Below are 12343 nucleotides of genomic sequence, written 5' to 3' on the forward strand. Positions count from 1 at the left end.
ATATGACATAGTTACAACGTAAGAACCTAACAGTCATAAATATTATTGCATTATTGTCTCTTTAATCACTCGACATCCTATTCAAGATGCAGCAACCTTGACATTGCTACATGCGATGCATATAATTTGAGTGGGTCAGGTTTGAGAAAACATAGTGAGACACATAGGGTTTTCAATCCCACAATCTTATTATGATAATAATCCATAATTAATAAATTTGTAAAACCAACTGTTACCAACAATATATCATATAACACAAATATCCATAAGACAATCTACCTTAACTTGTCGATTCTTATATATTGATCCTATAATATTAATCCTTGGGATCTAACTTGATGGATCATTGTAAGCAACAAGTAGACTTTTCTGCTTAAGAGATTCCTTGGCAGTAAAAGTCAATAAAGACAAACATTAGGGAGATAGAGTATAAACACCTACACGAATAGACACCCGTAATGTTACACAATACGTCTATGGGTTATAAATCCACATTAATGGCGAAATTCATGTGACTTATCTAGATAAGTTAAGTGTTGTTATCTTATTCTAGCTGATGACAAGACATATCTAACCAGTTGCATGATACAGACCCACTATTTCTGCCTGTCGAAAAAAAGAAGGAATAATAGTGTAATATTCCGACACGCAACAGTGTCATAGAACAGAGATCTACTCTTTGTTCCAATCTCACACACACGATAAAACTACCCAAAATCCAACTTAATTGAACTAGGGTTTATGACATAAAAACCATTATATATACAACATTATTCTGTTTTAGCCCCAACTTTATATTTTTGTTCCTCATTTTCTATTATATTTTAGAAAATGTTTCATTTTCAGACCCTTGGTCGGTCACCAACAGGTCATAACGGCGTGTCGGTTTGGCTTAGATACTTTTTTTTCTCGGTTTTCATTTAGCCCCAATATTTTTTTTGTTACCCATTTGCCATTATTTTATAGAAAAAATTTCCATTTTAGTCATTGGCGAGTCACGAATAGATATTATAAAATGTAATAATTTAAATTGAAAAAGGAAAAGACGAAGGTAGGTGTCGAAACAACGACTTCTCCTGGGGGGGGGGGGGGTTGTTCGTGTTAGCTAGTAAGCCAATATGAATGAAAAAATGCCTACTGAAAGTATTGAGTTTGTGACATCTAATAAACAATATGACATGTTAATTTTTGAGCTAGTCAAAATTGTTAATTCATTCATGACTCATCTAAGAAACAATTGGTTATTCATTCGTAACTCATATAAGGTAAGAGTCAATGACTCTTTTTTGTATTATCAATATTTGTCTTATTTAATGTGCACATGTATTTTAAAATGAAGGAAAAAACCCTACTGTAAGTCTAGTCTCGAGTCTAATACATCTAATAAACGATGTGACATGTTAATTTTTGAGCCAATCAAAATTGTCATTTCTTTGGTTTCTCAACAAATATGTCACTAGAAATATTTGTTTTTTCAATAAATATGTCATTAGAAATAATCAATTGTTTCTTAGTTAAGTTACCAATGAATAAACAAGTTTGATCGAATCAAAGATTAGCATGTCATATCGTTTATTAAATGTCATGAACTTTAGACTCATACTATGTATTTTTCCTTCATTTTAAAACAGATGTGTACATTAAATACAACAAACACTGATAATACAAAAAATAGATTCATTGACTTAATAGCTAACACGCCCCGCCACTCAAGGAGAAGTCGCGGTTTCGACTCTTGTCCTAGTCTTTTACTTTTTCATTTTATGTTATTACATTTTAAAATGTCTATTTATGACTGGCCATGGGCTAAAATAATAAAAAAATCTATAAAAATAATGTCAAATGGGGAAAAATATTAGGGTTAAATACAAACTCATACGTAAGTCTTGGGGCTAAACGTAAACTGAGAAAAATATTTATCTAAGCCAAACCGACACATCATAGTGACCCATTGATGAGTGACCAAGGTCCTGAAAATGAAGCGTTTTCTAAAATATAATGACAAATGAGGAACAAAAAATAAAGTTGTGGCTAAAAGAAAATAATGTTGTATATATAATGGCTTTATAGTATAAACCCATTGAACTAAGCATTCCTTTCAAGTTTTAGTTTATAACTAGACCAGGTTATAGTACTTGTAATTTCCTTTATATGGATTAGTTTAAAACATATACAAGACTACAATCTCTCAAATCAACTTAGAATACCAACCATGTTTAGACAACACTGTCATAATTCAGTATATATATTTAACATAGAGTATCAAGTATTTAATATACATTTACCCTTTTAAGTAATAATACTTCTATTAGATTTCTATATATATATATATATATATATATATATATATATATATATATATATATATACACACACACACACACACACACTTAACACATGTATAACCATATAACCATATATGGTACACACAGTGTATGTTATCAAACATACATTTACCACATAATCCAGACAATAAGCACTTATAAACTTTCAACAAATATTTAATACTTTTAATAAATACTTGTATTAAAATCATGTTCATGAAAGTAACTATGAACTCACCTGATTGAGGTGGAAGATTCACGAGAAAGTTAGTTCCTTGACTACCACTTCAGTTTTCACTTTTGAGTGACCTAAGCCTTAGTATTCGTTCGCATTTATAAGGTTAGATTAACAAATTCCCGGGTTCGCCATTAATCCCAATGAACTACCGAGTTCTATCAAATAAGGAATGACTAGGTAAGATCACTTTGTGGGTAGGATCCATTTGATAAAAAGATGTACCATTTGGAAAATTCACTTTAAACACCTTACAGATCCAGCCTAGACATCACTCTCATAAGTAGATCGATCAGTATAACAACTGGTATTACTGATAAATCTTATTTATAAGTTCATAATAACATCTATGAACATAAATATAAGTTACACTTAAAGCATAGAAAGTATAACTCAACTTATAGGTTTCTAGCGAAAAATAATGGAAACTGCGTGAGCATAAATTTTAAACTGCAAGCTCTATTTCGTCAGGCTCTCTGATGCTCCATCACTTCGCTACTAACTCTTAAAAACTCCTAAAGTTGGGCATCAGGGTTTTGGGAAATTTTTAGAGAGTTTTGGAGAGGATTTATGGAGAAATGAGCAAGAAAAACTAATTAGATATAGAAAATCCTAAAGAGTGTGTTGCACCGGGTGACATGGCTGCCCCACATTAAGCCATGTGTTGATTTCATAGGGAAGAAGGGAGGAGCTGTTAGAATTTTGGGGTCTTAAGAATATCAATATACTTGGATATTTCTTGGATCATGATTGCAATCACTTTCCAAAATCTGTAATTTCGACGCTATATCTTGGGGATCACGAAATCAAATTTGGGATAATCCAAAGAACTTCAATTTAGAAGTTATGCCATTTCTAAATCAGTAACACAAAATATACTTTGTTGTTTTTTGTGTTCTTGAGAGATAGAACAAATCAATATATGATTTTCGTGTATGTAAGTTCCAACCTATTTTTTAGAACCAAAAAACGTTCTTATACTAGAGGGAAATATGGTTATTAGCAGTTGCATGCAAAATAGGCGCCAAAATTGTTAGTTATTAGACATAACTAACGCTTGCATCACCAAGTGAGTTTTGGAAGGAAAATGCATGGCTGGAGTCATACCCAATACAAAATCCATTTAGGTTTTGAGTTGTTGCTAACAGACCCTCGTATTCCCGAGTTCACATTTATTACACTAAGTGTGCACCCCGCACCTCCAAGCTCAGTTAGTAAATGGAGTTCGGCATATCTCATTATTAATAATAATTACACTAAAATATGTTGATAACACTAAAATCATTAGCATTCCTCCCCCATTTTAGTGTAATCCTTAATTAACCAAAAGCAAACACATGGAACGGTCGGAATGTAGGTATTTACCATTTCTACCCTTAGAATAAAATTTATTTTGCATGGAGGGCCCCTACGTATGTTGGGCGTACATATACGTACACTTAGCGTACTGGATAGGATTGGATGCGAGCATGCACCACGTACGCGGGGTGTATATGGATTAAGACGAAAACACTAATTTCAGGGCAAGGAACCTATTTAAACACTATTATGCTATTTGGACCTTACCCTAAATGGCCTCCATTGCCTCTTATCGTCCCAAAACCCTAGTTTTACAAAAAGAGTGTGATCCTTGATCTTAAAAGTGTTTTGGTGGCCATTTTAGTAGGTTTGCAAGAAGGAGAAGGTGGTGGTCAAGTCTTGAACGTGGGTGAGCTTATAGATCCTGCATCTACTTCATCTTAGGGAGCTCATGGAGGTAAAAAGTCCATACCTTGCTTATTTCTTTTTCTAGAATGATTTAAGGCTAGTTATGAGTTCATTTTTGGTTCACGGATCCTCTTTTGTTTGTTTGAGCAACTCTAGGGGTTAAGGATGTTAGATCTAGGTCCCTTTGTCTGGTTGAAAGCATAAAAATGCTAACTTGATGGTTGTTATGGAACCACGCATGGGTTTAATGTCTTAAAGAGAGTCTTTGATGTGTGTGAAACGAACTAGTTTTAAACCTACTTTTTAATTATAAAATGAACACATAAAGGCAGTGGACCTATCAATTGTGGTATAGCTAGATAAGTAGGGTATCGAACACAGGGAACGGTAAATTAAAATTAAAGACTAATTTTATCTAAATTAAATAATAAATAGGGGTTTTCTCTAGTTTTACAAGACTAGAAACTTACTAATATTACTGAGGCTAAAAACTAGAAAAGCAAAGATTTAACTAAATTCAATAATGAGAGGGACTTCTGTTTAGTTCAACTCAATTGATCCTATGGTTGATATTATGGTAATAGTGCAATGGATTAATTCTTCTATTGGCTACCGATTCAAGTGATTAGCTTTGCGTTCGCTGCACTAATCATTAGAGAACAAACTAACTCAAACAGTGATCAGTTGTCTAATTTAATTTAATTCACTAGATTATTTATTCGGGTTAATTTAGACTTGTAATAGCTAACTAATTTGGTCCTTTAGTTAACTTCTTGTTAATGGTCATCAACAAGCTCACACATGAATTTACCTAATTGTCCATTAATTCTAGTTTCATGCTCATTAATCCTTGACATATGATAAAGTGGTCACGTAAACATATGAGGTTGACAATTAAAAGATGTTCATACTATTTAATTATCTTCCTATTAACAGAAAAATAGTTATCATTCACACACAAGGTTCTTTAACAAGCTAAAATCAACAAAATCACCAATATTGAATTAATCCTACCAATAATCAAACCATAGTCTCAATTTTGTATCCCCAAACAGAAGTTTAAGAGTTTTAGCTCATGATTGAGGTAATTAACAGCAATAAAACGAATTCTAATTGTCTAACCATAATTGAAAAACAATAGATTAGGTAGAATGATGAGAATTTTCCTCAAATCTTCTTCGGAATTGAATTCTAGGTTGTATCTTCGTTCTTCAAATCTCTCCTGGCTCTGATTCGCAGCTTGCTTCTCCCCAAGGGTTCCAGAATACCGAATGGCGATCTGGACAACTGTTTTTATAGATTCGAACCGACTCGCCGAGTCCACCCCTTAATTCCCGTACATGGTAAGTCACGGAGTCTTTATCCTCTCGAATCTTCGATGCTACTTGCCGAGTAGTCGACCCTACTCGCCGAGTCCCTTGTATTTTTGGTGTTTTTCTTCTTTGTTCAACTCCCGAGCTCCCAACCACTTCTCCTGCTTCCTTTTGCTTCCGAGCTTTGCTTTTGGACTGAAAACACAATTCAAGCAGTATTAAGTACCTTTTGTCCATGATATGCAATAAATTAGCTAACAAATGATAAAAATCTATACGTATTATGAGGCTAAATATGCAAATATCAAAATACCCCACACTTGACTTTTGCTTGCCCCCAAGCAAAACTGAATTTTAGCACATTAGAATCACATAAGACAACTCCAATCCAACCCAGCCATTATGCCAAGACCGCAACGCATGCATTTGTGTCTAAAAATTTTCCTAAGGACCCCCCATACTCCAAATACTCACAATCCTCATAAACATTTGCCCACTTATCCCGAACAATGCTCATTTTATGCATCCCTCTGAATCCATCTGCAGAAAACCTCCTATCCTCAAGGTATTTTTAGTTGAGCAACCCAAGCATATATAGTCTAGAATTACAATTTATGATACCACTATGGAGCTCTTTGGAATTCTTCACTTCCTTGATAATTTGATCTTTGATTCTTGTGAATTCACCACCTTTTTGTTTGATTTTCGGTATCTTTAATTTTCTTGGAATTTTGATCTTTTGATCTTCACTTTAATTGCTCCAAAATTCTTCAGGCTTTTCTTGCAATTCTCTCTTTTTTTACATGTAACTCACTTTTTTATCACTCAAAACCCTACATGCTTAAGCAGGGGAACTCAGCTTCAACCTTTATTGGCTAACGATAATAATTTTCCTGGATACATTTCTGGTACACGATGCTAAACATATATCATCCTTCGGGCTGAGCAAGATCGTGTTTTTGTCCAATGATTTCACTGGAATAATGAAGCCACAAATGCACTAGAACGTATATAGGCTTAACTGAACATTTGGGTCTTCATGCAATCATCAACATAACTCTAACATGGAATCCTAATTACTTTTTACCAAAATTTTCTAAATTAATTCCTAAGTCACATTTTTGATATGCAAGAATTTTGAAAATTTACCTAAATTAGGACATTAGGATTCTACATTTACTAAGACGACATCAACCCCCTACCCCACACTTAATTTATGCAATGTCCTCATTGCATGTTATGCATGAAAAATAACAAACATGAAATGTAGAGAGAATTAGAACAAACTCCCTTGGGGTAGCAGTCGCTAGGTCGATATCTCTTTTCTTCAAGTCCATCTTCAATTGACTTTAGACATGGAAACAGCTCATCCACGTCTTGGGCATCAAATCACATGTGGGCAGCTCCAAATATGCAGGAAAAATAGTGTAAAATCTTAAGTAATTGACTGGGAAGAGTAAGTGGTCAAGTGGTATGCACAACAGCATCGAATCAACAGTCTTCTTGGTATAACAATAAGTGACTCATCGAGTTATATAAATGACTCGTCGAGTATAGTCGCGGAAAGCCTCGAATGTGTGAATATATCGCGACTCGTCGAGTTGGTTAATTGCACTCGGCGAGTCATCGCTGGGTGGAAAAATAAACGTTCTGCACTTGTTCCAGCTATTGATAAATCTCAAGAACTTCCCATAACCTCTAGAATTATTCACTCATATCCCTTAGGACTGGACTCGACACCTTAGCTCTAAACTTCGCCCTTTCTTGAGTCTCTTCCAGTCTATTTTTTTCTTTCTCTCAAACTCTAAACTCTTTATGCAAGCATTCCTAATCCAAAATATGAAAGTCACCAAGGAAAATAAAACATCAAACACATAACTTAAAGTCTTAACTAAAAATTCAAAACACACCAAACAAAACAAAAACAAAAAACAAACAATAAATTGAAAATTGTTCCATTAAACATAAAAGAAAAACTAATCATCTTCTTCCTCGTCATGGCCGTGCGCAGCCCCGCTCCCACCAGCTCCACTCCGCCTTGCATTAATGATCTCGTCCCAAGATGGTATGTAGGGGAATTTACCCCCATCAATGTGTGGAATATGGAAATGGTCAAAAAGCCGCACGTGGGATTCATTGCTAAAACTGATAGCCCTCGCCATTTGGTCTTGTAGCCGCCTCATCTCGACATTGTACCAATCCATTGGCACTTCATCATTGTCCACCGGAATCACCGGCGGTTCCTCCTCCACTTCCCGCTCACATATCGATCTAACCCTCCTTCCCGGTGCCTCGAGCATGACCACCGAATCGTCATGCGGGATAGCATAATGACCACCACCATAATCTTCAATAATTCTTGCCCTCCGAAAAAGAATGGGATTAAAGGGAGGGGCAGGAATCATTGTCATCAAGTTCCATGCACCGCAGGTCATTAACCCATATGAGTTGGCTAGCCAGGTCACGAACATGCCACCATTAATCTTGGAGGTTTTCCGATCCTTGACCACGCCCTCCGATAAGCAAGAAGCCAAACACCATGGAATGTTGCAGAAGGTGTCGGGCGTGATGATACTCCAAAGATAAAATACGTCAAGGTTGGACACCTTGTCGTCGTCCTTTCGTTGATTGATTGTAGTGGAGATAAGGCGGTGTATGAGACAGTGTGTGGGTGACCTAATGCTCCCTTCTTGGGCCGACTTCGGAATATATAATTTGTTGGCGATTGTGTTCCACCAACCAGTACTTGTAACATTGTCGGGGAACATCTTACGAGATTGTTCCAAGAAGGCGCGAAAGATAGCAGTAGTGACCAATGGTTGGTCGTAAATCCCCAATTGGCATGCAAGATCAATGACAGAACATTGATGGAATTCGCCCCCAAGACAAAAACTAAAACTCGTGGGGTGGTAGCAATCATCTCCTCCTCAGAAATATACTGTGGAGAAAAATTCCCAGCAGAGTTCTCGATACACCGACTCTTGAATTCTGAAAACCCGGCTCCATCCATCATAAATAATTGTTTCCCCATCGTAAGTAAATTCCTTCAAAAGGTAAGGCACCAAATCTTCTTCATACCGAACATTCTTTAACCAGTCCCAGTCAACCCTATTAGGTACATAAACCTCCTTCTTCCTGACCTCAGCCAGCTTCTTCTTCCATCCTGTCATTGTTGAAGCAGATTCAATCGGAGGGAAATTCAACCAAGGAAAATCTCCTTGGTTTCCACTTGAGCTCTGTCCTCTTGAAAACATGGTCCCTGCAAAACAAAGAACAAACAACCTAGAAAATACAGAAAAACATTAAAACAGAATCCATCTGGGTCCCCGAATGGACTCGTTGAGTCCGTGAACGACTCGGCGAGTCGTATGAACTGCGCAAGTCAGTCGACGGGTCGAGCAAAATTCGACCATAAAAACTCGAATTTTTTTCAAGGGTTTTGTCCATGGACGTTCCTAAGATGTATTAGAACAAGAATAATCATCCAAAACAACACAATTAATACTAAATCAAAACCCTAAAAATTTACTAAACTTCATAATCGGGTATTCTATGAAATTGACACCTTAGAACATCTAAAAATCATGACTTTAACAGAATTATGGAAGAAATTAAGTACCTTTGTTGATAGAATTCAAGAATTTTGAAGAAAGAGTGAAGAATTTGATGAATGCTTGAGAGAGAAAACAAGAGAGGCGCATGTCGAGTAAGGGGGAAATATGATCTCATTAGGGTTAAAAACCCTAGTTTTACTAGATGTAAACATTATTTTGAATTAATTTTTTCTTCTGTAAATAAAATCGACCCGTCGAGTCAGGGTCAGACTCGGCGAGTCTGGTCGCGAATTTAAAATCATCTGGGATCTAAGGAGACTTGACGAGTCAATTGCAAACAATTAAAAAATTATATCATTTTGTCATTAAAAAATTCATTCCACCCTACACTTAGCTCATACGCACTCTCAAGCAGTCATGTTTGATGATTTAGAAGATGAAAATAAAGTCCTAAAAACGAAAATCAAACTAAAATGAGAAAGATAAAAGAAAGCAAACTCTAATAATGGGTTGCCTCCCGCCAAGCGCTTCTTTTTAAGGAGTCGTTAGTTGGACTCCTTCCCATCTACGTTTCTTCATTTTCCTGCATTGGGAATGCACGCCTAATCTTTTGCGGTTTATACTTTGTCTTGTAAGCGTGTATCTTCTTCTTGTAAGCCCGTCTTAATTCTTCTCTCTTTTTCCTTGTAGCATCATCTTCAGCTGCATGAATTTCCCTTTTCCTCATCTTCTTCTTCTTTACCCCATTCTCTTGTACCTTCTCTTGCACCCCTCCTTCTTTAAACTTCATTACTTCATAGTTGGTGAAATCTCGGGATCGAGGTTTGGTATTACGTGACTCAATGAATGGATTATCAGCATCATCTCTCCTAACCCTTGCATTTTCCTCTTCTCCAAAGCTTGCCTCCTCTTCAAGTGGAATGTCTTCATCTTCTTGCATTATTGTATCAAGGCATGCTACATGAACATGTTGAGAATCACAATCCATTCCTCCTTCTGCTGCTTGATCTTCTAAAGAATTAGGGAAAATCTTCATGTCTAGAACATGCAGGGAGCTAGTAACAAGCAGATCAGAATCATCCAAGTTGCTAAGATTTTCGAATGGAATCGTCGAGTCCGTGATAGCGACTCGGCGAGTCACAGCGTATTCCTCACATCCCACTGTGTTTCCTGAATCGGTTCCTTTCAGCAGCTTCTCTATTTCCTCCAAGTCTTTGTCAACATCATCATTTCCTCCAGAAGATAGCAAAAACTTACTTGGATCTTCTTCTTGCAAGAGTGCAAGTTCTTTTTGTAGTATTTCATCATCCAAATTAATGAAGGAAACTTCTTCTTTTCTTCCTTCTTCTTGCTTAATCTCTGGTAGAGCTTTAAACACTGTTGACTCATTTCCCACCCTCAATGTTAGTGTGGACTCGCATACATCTATCAATGCGCATGCGGTATTCAAAAATGATCTCCCCAAAATTATTGGAATTTCGGGGTCTTCTTCCATATCAAGCACTACAAAGTCCACGGGGAATATAAATTTATCCACCTTAATGAGGAGATCTTCACAAACACCTCTTGGACTAATAATTGTCTTATCCGCCATATGGATCTTCATATTCACAGGCCTTGGCTCCGGTACATTCAACTTCTCGAAGAAAGAAAAAGGCATTAAGTTAATACTTGCACCCGAATCGGTCAACGCTTGAGTAGCAAGTACATTTCCAAATTGACAAGGAATTTTGATGCTTCCCAGTTCGCCCTTCTTTTTTTGGTAGCTCACTTAATACTATCTTTGCGACTTCAGCTAAATCTTTTCTGGCAACAAAGAGTCCCTTTAGCAAGTTCAAATATTTGGGTGTTTGAAGCATTGTTTCCACAAATGGGACGTTCACATGAAGGGCTTTAACATGCTCCATGAAAGATCTATATGCGTTAACCTTCTCATCAGGTATGGCTCTGATTAGGAATGGAAGAGGAGGGTTGTAAGGCTTTAAGAAAACAACAGATTTGTCATCAGGGCATGGACTCGTCGAGTCCATTAGAGGGACTCGGTGAGTCTGGTCGGGTTTAGCTGGACTCGACTTTTCTGTCTTTTCTGCATGCACCTTGGCGACCTTCTTTGCAGAGGTCATAGGAGTGGAAATTTCTCCATAGCTGGAGGTTATAGCATTCACATTCTCCATTCTCGGATTATTCTCGGTTTTACTTGGGAGTTCACCCAGTCTTCTCTCGTTCACTTGATGTGCAAGTTTTCCTAGCTGTTTCTCAATGTTGAGAATAGATGCTTGCTGATTCCTTAGTATATTTCTGGTCTCTTATATTGCAGCATCATGATCATTATGTCTTTTTTCGGACGTGGCTATGAATCTTGTGAACATCTTTTCTAAGTCGGCTCTCTTTTCCACAACCGGTTCTTCCTTTTGATAGAATCCCCTCTCTTTCTGCTTGTATTTCTCCTCCTTTGCCTTTTTGTATTCTTCATACGGGAGCCATTCCTTCTTTGGTTTCCGCCAATTCTCATCGTATCTATCGCCACTTGAGTAGAACACTTGCGCCTTCTTGTTTCCATTTTCATCCAAGTCGCAATCCTTCATGAGATGAGGTCCTCTACAGTTCTCGTATCCAACTCGAATAGTGTGGATTGTTTGATCCATTTTTGTCATCCTTCTATCTAAACTATCGAGCTTAGCCATCATCTCCGCCATGCCATCATTGGTCGAGTTCACTACCCCCCGACTTACTTCATTTCTTAGGTTGTGGTACTCTAGAATTCTTAGAGAATTCTTCAATTAATTCCTTGATTACCTTGGGTGCCTTCTTTGTGAATGGGCCTTGCGAGTCGAGCAATTGCCTTGTGGTAGCATTGACTCCATCATAGAAGATGGAGACTTCTTGTTGGCTATTAAGGTCATGGTGTGGGCAATTTCTGAGAAGACCCTTGTACCTCTCCCACGCCTCATAAAGGGACTCTCCGGGTTGTTGCTCGAAGTTGGCAATGGCTTTCTTCAACTTGGCTATTTTAGAAGGCGGGCAAAAATGGTCTATGAATTCCTCTTTCATCTTAGCCCATGTGGTGACCAACCCGGGGGGAAGTGACTTGAGCCAATCCTTTGCAGCACCCTTGAATGTGACTGGAAGCATACGAAGTAGCTGGGTCTCGCGTGGCACATTTGGTACATTGAAGTAGTCATCCACATCATTTACTTCATCTAAGTGCTT

The 12343-nt window shown here is 37.2% G+C and overlaps 1 non-coding gene across 1 annotated transcript; it reads left to right on the plus strand.

The window, feature by feature from the left end:
* Positions 1 to 12029: 12029 nt before the first annotated feature.
* LOC145060863 (small nucleolar RNA R71) lies at positions 12030 to 12136 on the plus strand. Its single transcript, XR_013687045.1, has one exon. It is a non-coding gene; the product is annotated as a small nucleolar RNA R71 (small nucleolar RNA).
* Positions 12137 to 12343: the final 207 nt, after the last annotated feature.

Source organism: Lactuca serriola, chromosome 6 (assembly GCF_051521515.1).
Source record: "Lactuca serriola cultivar US96UC23 chromosome 6, Lser_US96UC23_V15, whole genome shotgun sequence".
NCBI classification, from domain to species: domain Eukaryota; kingdom Viridiplantae; phylum Streptophyta; class Magnoliopsida; order Asterales; family Asteraceae; genus Lactuca; species Lactuca serriola.